This window comes from Martes martes (genome assembly GCF_963455335.1).
Source record: "Martes martes genome assembly, chromosome: 9".
NCBI classification, from domain to species: domain Eukaryota; kingdom Metazoa; phylum Chordata; class Mammalia; order Carnivora; family Mustelidae; genus Martes; species Martes martes.
Window position 1 is genome coordinate 91577306 of NC_137896.1, and position 13451 is coordinate 91590756.

General features: G+C 38.3%; 1 pseudogene across 1 annotated transcript; it reads left to right on the forward strand.

The window, feature by feature from the left end:
• The first annotated feature begins 1256 nt into the window (after positions 1–1256).
• LOC308349120 (large ribosomal subunit protein uL6-like) lies at positions 1257–1857 on the forward strand (annotated as a pseudogene). The gene has a single exon. The product of its transcript is annotated as a large ribosomal subunit protein uL6-like (transcript).
• The last annotated feature ends 11594 nt before the right edge of the window (positions 1858–13451 follow it).

Sequence of the window (13451 nt, forward strand, 5' to 3'; positions counted from 1 at the left end):
ATTGGAATTTATCACAGTTAAAACTCCAGCTTTTTGAAAGAGACCATTAAAAAAATGAAAAGATAGGGGTGCCTGGGTGGCTCAGTGGGTTAAAGCCTCTGCCTTCGGCTCAGGTCATGATCCCAGGGTCCTGGGATCGAGCCCCACATTGGGCTCTCTGCTCAGCAGGAAGCCTGCTTCCTCCTCTCTCTCTGCCTGCCTCTCTGCCTACTTGTGATCTCTCTCTGTCAAATAAATAAATAAAATCTTTAAAAAAGAAAAAAAAAAGAAAATGAAAAGATAAGCCACAAACTAGTAAGAAGTATTTGCAACACATTTATTTGACAAAGGTGTTACATACAGATTTAATTTTTAAAACTCATTCAATAATTAGAAGATAGAATTTTCAAAAATGGCTAACAGTTTTGAACAGACACTTCAAAAAGGGAGATATATGAATGGCCAAGGAGCATATAAAAATACTCAACATCGTTGATCATGCAAAAAGTGTAAACTAAAATACTTTGAGATATCTGTCCATGCCCAATAGAATAATTAAATACTGACAATGCCAACTGTTGGTGTGGATGTGTAGCAAATGGAATTATCATTCATTGCTGGTAAGATTGTTAAATTGCCCAACCATTCTGGAAAGCAGTTTGACAGGTTTTTTTTAATGAATTTAAACTACATGTATTATGTAACCACAATTCCATGAAAATATATGTCCAAACAAAGACTTTCACCGGAATGTTCATAGATGCTTTACTCATAGTAACTCCAGACTATGTAGTCATCATGTAGTCACCATGTAGTCATCAAGAATTGAACTGATGGGGCACCTGGGTGGCTCAGTGGGTTAAGCCTCTGCCTTCGGCTCAGGTCATGATCTCAGGGTCCTGGGATCGAGCCCCACATCAGGCTTTTAGCAGGGAGCCTGCCTCCCTCCTCTCTCTCTGCCCACCTGTGATCTCTGTCAAATAAATAAATAAAATCTTAAAAAAAATTGATGAATAAATTGTGGTGTATCTATATAATGGAATACTACATCAATTAAAGGGAACAGACTACTGGTTCTAAGCAACAACATGGACCCACAAGATTTCATATACTGTATGATTCCATTTATATGACATTTTAGAAGTGAAATAATTAAGCCAGTTGGTGGTTGCTTGGGGCCAGAGGTGAGGAGTATTGACTGAAAAGGGGCACAAGAGAACTTTGCAGGGTGATAGAAATGTTCTTTATAGTGATCATGTTTGGAATTACATGATTGTATGCATTTGTCAAGACTCATCAGCTCTCTTTCTGCGGCATCTTCTCTCAGAGTGAAGACCATTCGCAGCGATGAGACTCAGAAGGAATGGACACACTATACTGTGAAGAGCCCCAGAGCAACCCCGTAAAGGGACAACAATCATATCATTGTAGAACTCAGTATCTTTGGAAAGAATAAGAAGAGGCTCCGAGTTGACAAATGGTCAATGGAATAGAAAAGAACCGGCTACTGCTCCCACTATCTGCAGTCACATACAGAACACGATCGGGGCATTACACTCAGCTTTCGTTACAAGATGAGGTCCATGTATGCTCGTTTCTCCATCAATGTTGTTATTCAGGAGGATGGTTCTGCTGTTGAAATTCAAAATTTCCTGGGTGAAAAGTACATCGATAGGGGTCAGATGAGGCCAGGTGTTGCTTGTTCAGTATCTCAAGCCCAGAAAGATGAGTTAATTCCTGAAGAAAATGACATTGGAACTCGTATCAAACTCAGCTGCTTTGATTCAGCAAGCCACAATGGTTAAGAAATAAGGATATCAGAAAATGTTTGGAATCTGTGTTTCTGAAAAAGGAAAAGTCCAGCAGGCTGATGAATAAGGTCTAAGTTGTCCAGCTACTGAAACAGCAAGGTGCCAGGTGATTTTTCACACTTACTTGTGATAATTTAAAGATACAGTAAAGGTTGTATTGATTTGGGGGAAAAAAAACAAACCTCATCAAACCCTACATTTACATAGATTTATTTTATTTTTATGCAAATTATATCTCAACATATTTTTTAATTAATTAATTATTTAAGATTTTATTTATTTATTTGACAGAGAGAGATCACAGGTAGGCAGAGAGGCAGGCAGAGAAAGAGAGGGGGAAGTAGGTTCTCTGCTGAGCAGAGAGCCTGATGTGGGGCTCAACCCCGGGACCCTGAGATCATGACTTGAGCTGAAGGCAGAGGCTTAACCCACTGAGCCACCCAAGGCCCCCAACATATTTGATTTTAAAAATATGTACATGACTTGAGTCCCTGAGATTCTTTCTTGACCAGTCTTAATCTTGTCACTCCTTTCCTGTTTCTGATTTATGCATATTCTATTAACCTCTCAGATCAGCCAATACATTTCCATCTTCGAAATTTTGTTTTATTTATGTCTCCACTCACTGGCCATTCTTCAGTTTTTCGGTTCAGTTCTTTAAGAAGGCTTGTCTTTAAAAACCTTATTTTGGAAAATAAAGTATGGTAGCCAATGGCTTCAGTTTTAATTTTGAGATACTGGATTTTGAGAAAATAGAGGCTCATACACCAAGTTGGTAGTTTGGAAGAATTCATTTAAAAAGTTCATGAGGCATTTATACTATGTGACTTATAGGAAGTAGTTTGATTTTTTCATTGCTTCAAACTTTTCATGCACACCAGAATCACCTGAACATGTTACAGTAAAGGTGGTCTGAGGTAGGTTCTGAGATGTTGGTTTTTAACAAGTTTCCCAGGCGATTTGGATGCAGCTGGCTTTCTTTCTTTTTTTTTTTTTTTAAAGATTTTATTTATTTATTTGACAGACAGATCACAAGTAGGCAGAGAGGCAGGCAGAGAGAGAAGGGAGGAAGCAGGCTCCCTGCTGAGCAGAGAGCCCGTTTCGGGGCTTGATCCCAGGACGCTGAGATCATGACCTGAGCCGAAGGCAGAGGCTTTAACCCACTGAGCCACCCAGGCGCCCCAGATGCAGCTGGCTTTCTGAGCATACTTTAATTTGGCCTGTTTTGAGGTGGAAAGTGTGCATGTGTGAGTGGCAGTCATGAAGGCTAGGGAGTATGGTATTCACCGAATTCATACCGCAGCTCTGCCATTTTCAAGTTGGGATAAATTGGTAAATCATTTAAGCTTTGAATATCAGCTTCCTTTTTCATGAGAAAAAATATCATTACTCTTATGTTATTATTACTAAAAACTTATTATTCCTGTGGTTTGCTGTACTGATTAAAGGTGTGATGTTTGTTAGGCACCTGGAACTGTACGAAGCATATGGTGCCCGTTAGATGTTACTTCCTTCCTTCTTCAGTTTCTTTTAAAGACTGCATATGCATTCTTAAACCTTATGCAGATAGTATCTACGTTAAAAAAGTATTTTATTTTTTATTAATTAGCCATAAATTTCAAGTTTTGGAAAATAAGGATTTGTCTTTTTCTGTCAGTAGTAACTGACGTGTTTTGCCGTGAGGAGAGTGTCTAATTTTTGTGATGTAAAAGGCCAACATTTAGGCTAGGGCATGACTAAAATTCCTTTCCTCTCCTCTCCTTTCCTTTTCTTCCCTCTCTCTTCCCCTCTCTCCCTCCATCCTTCCCTCCCGCCCTCCACCTTCCTTTATTAACAAGTCTAAATAATGACTTGAACTGTGATATAAACCTCCTTGTGTCCTGCTCTTTTACATAACTACAGTGAAGATTGAATGATCCAGTCACCTTTCTATTTTTGGTGGCATAACTACCCAGCTAAGGACCTCTCTTTAGGTATGGGTCAGGCCCTAAAAACAATTCATATAGAGTATTTCATCCATGCTGCATAATTAGGTATATTGAAACCCACTAAAGTGATTCTTCAACTCCAGAAAGTGAGTTTATAGTAGAGTTATGAATTCATCCTAAATTTCTCAATTCAGACTTTCCCTTGGCTTCTAAACTCTTTTTTAAATCCTAGGGCAGAATATCGTTGCCATTTCTAAGCCCAGATTTCATTTCAGTCACCCTCAGGTGCTTGTTTATTTCCTATTTATTATTATTTGTTTTTGAATCAGGCTTTTTTTTCAGAATCCCAGATCCATACACACTATACCAGTCAAGTTTATCTCTCATCAGTCACTCTGCACACATCTTTTTTTCTCACCTCCCTGCTTTGAGTCATGCGGTTCCTCCAGCCTGGGACAATCTTTTCTGACAGTTTAAATTCTTCCCATTACCCAAGACCCTATTCAATCCCCACATTTCCTCTAGGAAACTTTCTTCAATTACTCTAACCTCTGAACTCCTGCTGTATTTGTAGACAGATCACGTGCAGCACTCTAATTACATACGGAATGTCAGAGCTGGAAGGGGCCTCAGAAATCACAGAAAAGGAAACAGGGCACAGGATGCAATCTGGAAAAAGAGGAAGGACATGATCTAAGAGTGTGAGTAGGGAGAAGATTTGGATGTGACACTGGTACTTTTTGGGATAGTAATGACAAGAGGGCAAGAGGCAGAGACCTCGATGGGATTCAGCGTTGATAAGAGTATTCAAGTTTAGCCTCATACAGGAGGGAAAATGAGACTGATAAGCTAAGCACAGATGTGCTCGTGTGTTGGAGAGGAATACTTAGGTCGGATGCTCACCTGCATGCATTGCCAGACTCAGCAACTCTCTAGAACACTGGTCTTTCCTTCCGCTGGAGTTACAGGTCCAGAATTATGCAACGGCAGAAGGCAATGAGATGCAAGCTCACTAGACATGTTTACTCTTTCAAAAAAACCGTATTTCACAGCTGGGTTTTTTTCAAGTTAATCATTCCAGTTTGTCAGCCAATATTTATTGATAGATGATTGGAATATTGCCAAATATAAAAAGCTGTAGGAGTGGAATTTCAAGTACAGGGAAAAACATAAGGAAAAGCCATGGACGATAACATCTTTTGGTGCAAAGAAAGACAGTGAGGCTAGCTCAGACTTGATGAGGATCCCATCAGCATGATGTTGAGAAGGAAACCCAGGGACTTGGAATGTTTTTTTAGATAATTGGAAATCCATTGAATGGAATAAGAGTAAGAGTGATAGAGATAAAAATCTATTTTATTCTGTGGGGACTGTGAATTAAAGGGGGCTAAACGGGGCTATTATTGATCCAGTACAAGTGAAATGACATTCGACTTTCTGGACCCAAACCACATTTTCTTCTGGTTTCTCCATGACTTTGCTGGGTTTCTTCCCACCTCCCCAGTGCCATATTCTCAGTCTGCTTTCTGAGTGCTCACCCTGTACTAATTGTGTTTAGGATTATGTTCCTTCTCTAGCTCTACTCTTTCTTTAGGCGACACTATTCATTTCTAAGATTTAAAATGATAGAAATGAAATTTTAAAATTATCTACATGCTAAAGATTCACTATTTGATATCACTACACTTGGATTCAACCTGAGTACAAATCAGTTATGCATACAACTGTCTCGTTAACATAGTTGGTTAAAAATTTCCATAGATGTCATAATCTTTGATGTCACTTCTCCAACCGTGCGGTACCCTTACCATTTCAGTAACAGCACTGCCATCCAACATAAGCAGAAAGCAAAAAGTTATCTTTGATTCCTCCCAATTCTTGGTTATTCATATCTAATAAGTCAGCAACCATAGCTCTAAAATATATCTTTATTCTGTCCATGTTTCTCTATCTTCTCTAAAGTAAGTCCCTCTTATATTTCTCCCATAGGGATTCAACAGCTTCATACCTAAGCTTCCCCTATGGCTCTTCTGTAATATAGTCTCCACAGTATTGCAAAGTGCTGTTACATTAATATTAATTATCATCTCACAACCCTGTGTAAGACTCTTCAACAGCTTCCCACTGTACTAAACATAAAATCTGGACTCACTAAGCTAGCTTAGAAGGCTTACATGATCTGCCTTATTTTTGTCTGTTCCCTAGTCTTGTAAAGTTTCATCCACACAGAGCTCCTTTCTGATTCTTAAATAACCCAGTTCTTTACTGTCTTAGGACTTTGGGACATGGTGTTTCCTTTACTTTGTGTGTGCCTCCTCTGATGTTTCTCATGGCTGACATCTTCTCACACTTCAGGTCTCAGTTAAAAACACCATCTTTTAGAGAGGGCATTTCTTTGTGGAGGTGGGCACCTCCCACAACATACACACAAAATTTTCCTCTATCATATCATTCTGCTTTTCCCCTGCAAGGCACTTATGCAAGTCTGTGATTATCTTAATTATTTACTTATATATCATCTATTTCTCTTGATGTAAACTCCATGGGGAAGGAAACTCTCTTGTTGGGTACACAGGGATGTAGAACAGACCTTGACACAAAGGAGCTGCCCAATCAGTACTGGTTGAATGAATTAGGAATCCACCAACTTCCAGTTTAGAAGGAATTGTGCCAACAAACCTTCTGCAGAGGCAGTAACATCCAGAAACACAAAGCTAAATATGGAAACGGCAGAAGTGGCTTTGTGCTTGTTTTATTTACTGTAATATGAATGACTTTGTGTTTAAAATGACAGGCAAAACATTCATTAGCTAATGCTGAGGGCTGCAGCTAAGTGAAAGAGTATTGAGGGAGGTACTATTGCATATGTGAAGGCTTAAAAGAGGTTCACAGTGTTTCTTGTAGAAGCCACTGGCCAAATGTCAAGCTGAAAAATTTGTTGAAGGGGCTTCCACGGTTAACCCAAAGGGATCCAAGTACCTATACATTTTATTTACACTTTGGACTCAAACAAAGCACCTATTGCTCAAAACTTCTTGTGTTTCTATCCTATTAAGTATCATCTATGCCCAAATATTTCGGGGATCTTTATAGCCACTTGCCTGTGGCTGATATGGATGCTGAGGGGATGTTCTGCGTGGAGGTTAAACTACACTATGAGGGAAGAGTGACCTCCCAGGAAATAGGCTGCCCAGAGACCCATCTCCAAAGCAGGTGAGGCCCCTCTGATGCTCCGACATTCTGTGGGTGAGGTCATCTCTTCTCTCTTTCTGGATTAGCCTAGGTATGAGAAGGACCTAGGAGTGGACTGGCCTTACCACAGGCTTGACTTAAATATGTGGTAATGAACACATGCCTTGTTCCAAACACTGTGTGTATAAATTGTTGTTTCTCGGTTAAACACAATTCTGAGCTCAAAGCTATTTGTGTTTCCGTGTTTACATTGCAAGCAACTTTTGGTGGCTGCCAAAGTTTACATATTGAATATTTGTTGAACTGCATTAAAATTGGGTATTTTTTAGTTAAGCAGACTATAACTCTGATAAGGTATGAAAAGTTTCTTGCAGTAGAACAATTTTAACTATTTTTCTTTTTTAAAACATTTTTATTACAGATCATACCAATTGTGTACAAAGGTGGAGCAAATATAATGAAGTCTTCTGTATTCATTTCCCAGGTTAAACGGTTATCAACTAATACTCACTCTTGTTTCATTTGTACCCTGACCAACTTCTCCCTTCTTTACAAGTAATTTTGAAGCAAATCCAAATGCCATTTTATTTCATCAGTAAACATTTCAAAAGTACATTTTGAAGATAAGACTTATTCTTTAAAAACCCACAACACAATTGATCTACCTAAATATATTAACATTAACTCTTTATATCTGTAAATATTAGCTAGCATGGTTTTAAATGTAAAGAGGAGATTCTACCTGTAGTGGAGCTCACAGAAATTAAGGAACAAATATTTTCCTCTTCAGTGACCTCCTAAGCTTTATGTCCCTGTGTTAACAGATGGGTAAAAAACACTCATGTTTATAATAATAAAAACTCAACTTTTTATTATATAGTTGTGACTCTTTATTTCATGGAAATAAGGTTTATTTTCCAGCAATGTGGAAGCATTTTAAGCCCAGTTAGTTCCCAGAAAACAGTGGTTACTAGTAGCTATTGAGTTTAATTGGATGAAGTTATAGACAGTCATGAAAGTACATAGGAATATGGAATCCATGGAAAGAAGACACATACAAGTTCCTATATTGTCAGTATGTTAGTAACTGGGTAAACGCCTTGGGGAAGAAAAAAAAAGGCAAAACAAAACAGACCAAAAACCAGTTAAGCATTTTGAATTGTTGTCAGAGGATAAAGTAATAAAGATAATGTTCCAAAGTATCAAGAGGAAAAAAAACACCCACAGAGACCATCATTTTTATTTTTGTTTAATACCACTAAGAATCTAGAAAAGTGCTTGCCACATAGTTATTGTTTAGTATGGTATTAATAGATTGAAAAATTGAAAATATTTTAAAGGGGGCAGAAAATATGTGGGAAATCACAAAACACTGACATTAAAGGCATGAGTCAGTAATGCCCTGAGAACTGTTTTTTAAAAAGTAAGAGGAATTTACTTTATTTTTTTTTAAAGATTTTATTTATTTACTTGTCAGAGAGAGAGAGAGAGCACACAAGCAGGGGGAGCAGTAGACAGGGAGAAGCAGGCTCCTTCCTGAGCAAAGAGCCCCATGCAGGACTTGATCCCAGGGCCCTGGCATCATGACCTGAGCCAAAGGGAGATGCTTAACCAACTGAGCCATCCAGCCATCCCTTAAAAGTAAGAGGAATTTAAATGAACTTATTTTTTACTATTGTTTTCAGCATAAATTTCTATGCTTTTGCTATATAAAAAGATTAGTGTAGGGGTACCTGGGTGGCTCAGTGGGTTAAGCCTCTGCCTTTGGCTCAGGTCATGATCTCAGGGTCCTGGGATCGAGCCCCACATCGGGCTCTCTGCTCAGCGGGGAGCCTGCTTCTCCCTCTCTCTCTGCCTGCTGCTCTGCCTACTTGTGATTCTATCTCTCTCTCTGTCAAATAAATAAAATAAAATCTTAAAAAAAAATTAGTATAGCTAACACCACAATCAGAATACATAATAGTTTCATCATCCCAGGTATCCCTGTGTTTGAGGTATCTCTCAACACTTACACTATTTCCTATCTCTAACCACTGATCTACATTCCCAAACTGTAATTTTGTATTTTCGAGAGTGACATGTAAAAGGAATTATATAGTACGTAACTTTTTGGGACTGCCTTCTTATAGTCAGGTCAATGCATTTGAAATTGAAGTTTTGTGTGCATTAATACCTTGTTTCTTTTTATTGTTGAGTAGTATTTCAATAGAGACATCTTTTATCAGGCTGAGGAAGTTAACTCCCATTCCATTTGCTCAGAATTTTAATCATGAATGGATGCTGAATTTCATCAAATGCTTTTTCTGTATCAGGATATGGTCATGTAGTTTTTCTCCAAGCTTGCAATAGAGTGGATTGATTGATTTTCATATATTCAACCAGCCTTGCATTACTCAGATAAACCTCTCTTAGTTATGGTGTATTATTCTTTTTCTACATTGCTAGATTTGATTTTGAAATATTTTCTTGAAATTTTCTGTGTCTAGGTCCATCAGAAATAATGGTTTGTAGTTTTGTGGTATAAAGAACATATATTTGTGTTTATGCAGAATTGGAACTTTCTGAATAAATTTTGCTGAAAACATGGAATTGTAGGCTAAGAGCAAGTCTTGGGAAGTTAATTTTTCACTGTATATAGAGTGAGAGCACCAGAGGGATTTACCTAATTCTAGAGTTATATGTTTACATTTCAAGGGAAAATGAGGCCTGGGAGCTTGAAGAAGGCTCTATGTGGTAAAATCTGAAGACACCACTGCTTTTCTGCCTTGAAAGAAATGTATTTACATGTTGTGTCAGTAATCATTTCTGTTTAGGCTGAGCATTTATATATATTGCAATTTGTTTATCTTTTCATCAGTTGAAGGATACATGAGTTATTTCCTGTCTGGAGTTACTATGCGTAAATCTTCCTTCTTAATAGTTGGTTACTTAATCTGTCTTTTGTTGAAATATGACTCATTTCATTTCATCCTTACATATGGTCATTCTGCACATTTCTTGAGAGGACTCATTGCTTTCATTCTAGAGTGGTTTTCCCTACAGTGATGATGTTAATTAAGATGGAACCATTTCCTCATCCTATTTCCAGCTCAAGTTGCATGTTACATTCTTTTTCTGGTGGTCTCTCTTTCTAGTATTGAGACTTTTAAGGTCTCTTGATCCCTCTCTCTCATTTGTTGAAAATGCATGCTCTTTAGCGAACCCTGGGATAAATGGGATGCTCTCAGGTCACTTTGCCTGGATACCTCATGCAGTGATGCTTGGACCATGAGGTGCCATGCTGGATGCTTCCTGACCTACACTAAAGACGTGTGCCATTGTTCTGGAATTTCCCCAGATCCCCTGGGTTACATTGCTTCTTCCTTCTGCAGATTTTTAAGAGGGAATAGGATATAGGAGTAGGGTTTGCATTTTCTGGTATCTTCAGTAATGTCTACAATGACTGGCCCCTCACACACTACCCACTAGTTTATATTTGAAGAAAAGCTACCCAGGCCTATTTATCTAGATTATGATTAAATAACAAGAAAGAGACAAAGTCTGTCTTGCATTTTGACCTGAGATTTTGGAATTCAAAAACTAAATATTTGCTTGGTGATTGTCCATCATGAGGCAGAGTCAAATTTATATCCCTTATATTAAATGTTGGTAGACCTTAGAATTAAATATAGGAAAAAATGAAATACTTCACACATTATCCTGTCACAATGATGGATAAACCATCGGTGATAATATGTCTAAGATGTAGTGAGTACCTATCTGAAATGTTTTTAATGTCTAAATCTATTTGATCCATACTCTAATTCTATGAGGTAGGTAATACTTGCATTGCTCTTTTACAGATCAGGGTGCTGAGTTTGTTGATGGTAGAGCCTTGACATCTTGCTCCAGAGCTGGGCTCATGACCGTCATCCATTAAGCTATACCATCTCTGTAGACAGAGCCACACCAGCACATAGGTTATCTCTTTGTGTTTCAAATCCACATTACCCACATTCAGACATCTTAGTGAAGATGTGGGTGATGGATGGTGATTGGCTTCTCTTCTCTACAACTTCAGAATATTTTTCTTTTTCTAAAAAGAAAGAATGATTCTTTTACTTGATCATGTGTGCTGTATATCAGCAAGAATTTGGGGGGAAAAGAGTGTTCAGAATATTTGGGCATGTAGAGAAGATCAGGAAAGACATATCCTCTTGGGACCAATAAAGTAAATGTCAGATTTGAATCAGGTCAGATTTTCTGTGTCCAGTATTCATGTTTACTGAGAAAACATTAAGCAGGCTTGTAAATAGACTAAGTGTGTGTTTTGCTTGTGAAAACACAGAAACATCATGACAACTTATAAGAGGAGAGAGAGAGGGAGGGAGTCTAGTCTGAAAAAAAGTAGTTTAGCTGAAGATAACTAGTTAACTAGAAACTTTATTTTTGGATTTTATTTTCTTTTTTATTGTGAGTGCTTTTGTCCTGACCTGAAAAATATCCACATGTCTAGAACTTACAATTTGTACGGTGTTGAGGTGCTTGTTACTTGTGCCAGGAGAACAACTGAGAATGTATGATTGTTCACATTCAGGGCCTATTCAAGGCATGAAGGAGAAGGGGAAATGAGAAATGACCATTAGATGTAAGAAGATCTATGCCAGTGTGTTAATAGGAAAGAATGGGAGAGGTTGTGAAAGAGATGGAAAAGCAGTCCTTGAATTTTCAGAGATTGAATCTCACTGAGATTGTACAAGCATTTGTGCAAAAAGTAACCAGTCAATTGTAGTGTCAGCACTATGTCAACTCTGTTGTCAATGATGTAAAAGCATTATTTTTATCTAGTTTGGGTGGTATTTTAAAAACGTTTTTTTTTTTTTTTATTTTTTTTATTTTTTTTTTTTTATTTTTTTTTTTTAAATTTTTTTATTTTAATAAACATATAATGTATTTTTATCCCCAGGGGTACAGGTCTGTGAATCGTCTGGTTTACACATTTCACAGCACTCATCATAGCCCATACCCTCCCCAATGTCCATTTCCCCACCACCCTCTCCCGTCCCCCTTCCCCCCCGCAACCCTCAGTCTGTTTCTTGAGATTGAGTCTTTTATGGTTTGTCTTCCTCCCAATCCCATCTTTTCATTTTTTCTTTTCCTACCTCCCCCCAAACCCCCCCACCTTGCATCTCCACTTCCTCATATCAAAGAGATCATATGATAGTTATATTTCTCCGATTGACTTATTTCGCTAAGCATGATACCCTCTAGTTCCATCCACGTCGTCGCAAATGGCAAGATTTCATGTCTTTTGATGGCTGCATAGTATTCCATTGTGTATATATACCACATCTTCTTTAACCATTCATCTGTTGATGGACATCTAGGCGCTTTCCACAGTTTGGCTATTGTGGACATTGCTGCTATAAACATTCGGGTGCATGTGCCCCTTCGGAGCACCACGTTTGTATCTTTAGGATATATACCCAGGAGTGCAATTGCTGGGTCGTAGGGTAGCTCTATTTTCAGTTTTTTGAGGAACCTCCACACTGTTTTCCAGAGTGGTTGCACCAGCTTGCATTCCCACCAACAGTGTAGGAGGGTTCCCCTCTCTCCGCATCCTCGCCAGCATCTGTCATTTCTTGACTTGTTAATTTTAGCCATTCTGACTGGTGTGAGGTGGTATCTCATTGTGGTTTTGATTTGTATTTCCCTGATGCCAAGTGATGTGGAGCATTTTTTCATGTGTCTGTTGGCCATCTGGATGTCTTCCTTGCAGAAATGTCTTTTCATGTCCTCTGCCCATTTCTTGACTGGATTATTTGTTCTTTGGGTATTGAGTTTGATAAGCTCTTTATAGATTTTGGATACGAGCCCTTTATCTGATATGTCGTTTGCAAGTATCTTCTCCCATTCTGTCAGTTGTCTTTTGGTTTTGTTCACTGTTTCTTTTGCTGTGCAAAAGCTTTTGATCTTGATGAAATCCCAATAGTTCATTTTTGCCCTTGCTTCTGTTGCCTTTGGCGATGTTCCTAGGAAGAAGTTGCTGCGGTGGAGGTCAAAGAGGTTGCTGCCTGCATTGTCCTCAAGGATTTTGATAGATTCCTTTCGCACATTGAGGTCCTTCATCCACTTTGAGTCTATTTTCGTGTGTGGTGTAAGGAAATAGTCCAATTTCATTTTTCTGCATGTGGCTGTCCAATTTTCCCAGCACCATTTGTTGAAGAGGCTGTCTTTTTTCCATTGGATATTCTTTCCTGCTTTGTCAAAGATTAGTTGACCATAGAGTTGAGGGTCTATTTCTGGGCTCTCTATTCTGTTCCATTGATCTATATGTCTGTTTTTGTGCCAGTACCATACTGTCTTGATGATGACAGCTTTGTAATAGAGCTTGAAGTCTGGAATTGTGATACCACCGACTTTGGCTTTCTTTTTCAATATTCCTTTGGCTATTCGAGGTCTTTTCTGGTTCCATATAAATTTTAGGATTATTTGTTCTATTTCTTTAAAAAAAAATGGATGGGATTTTGATAGGGATTGCATTAAATGTGTAGATTGCTTT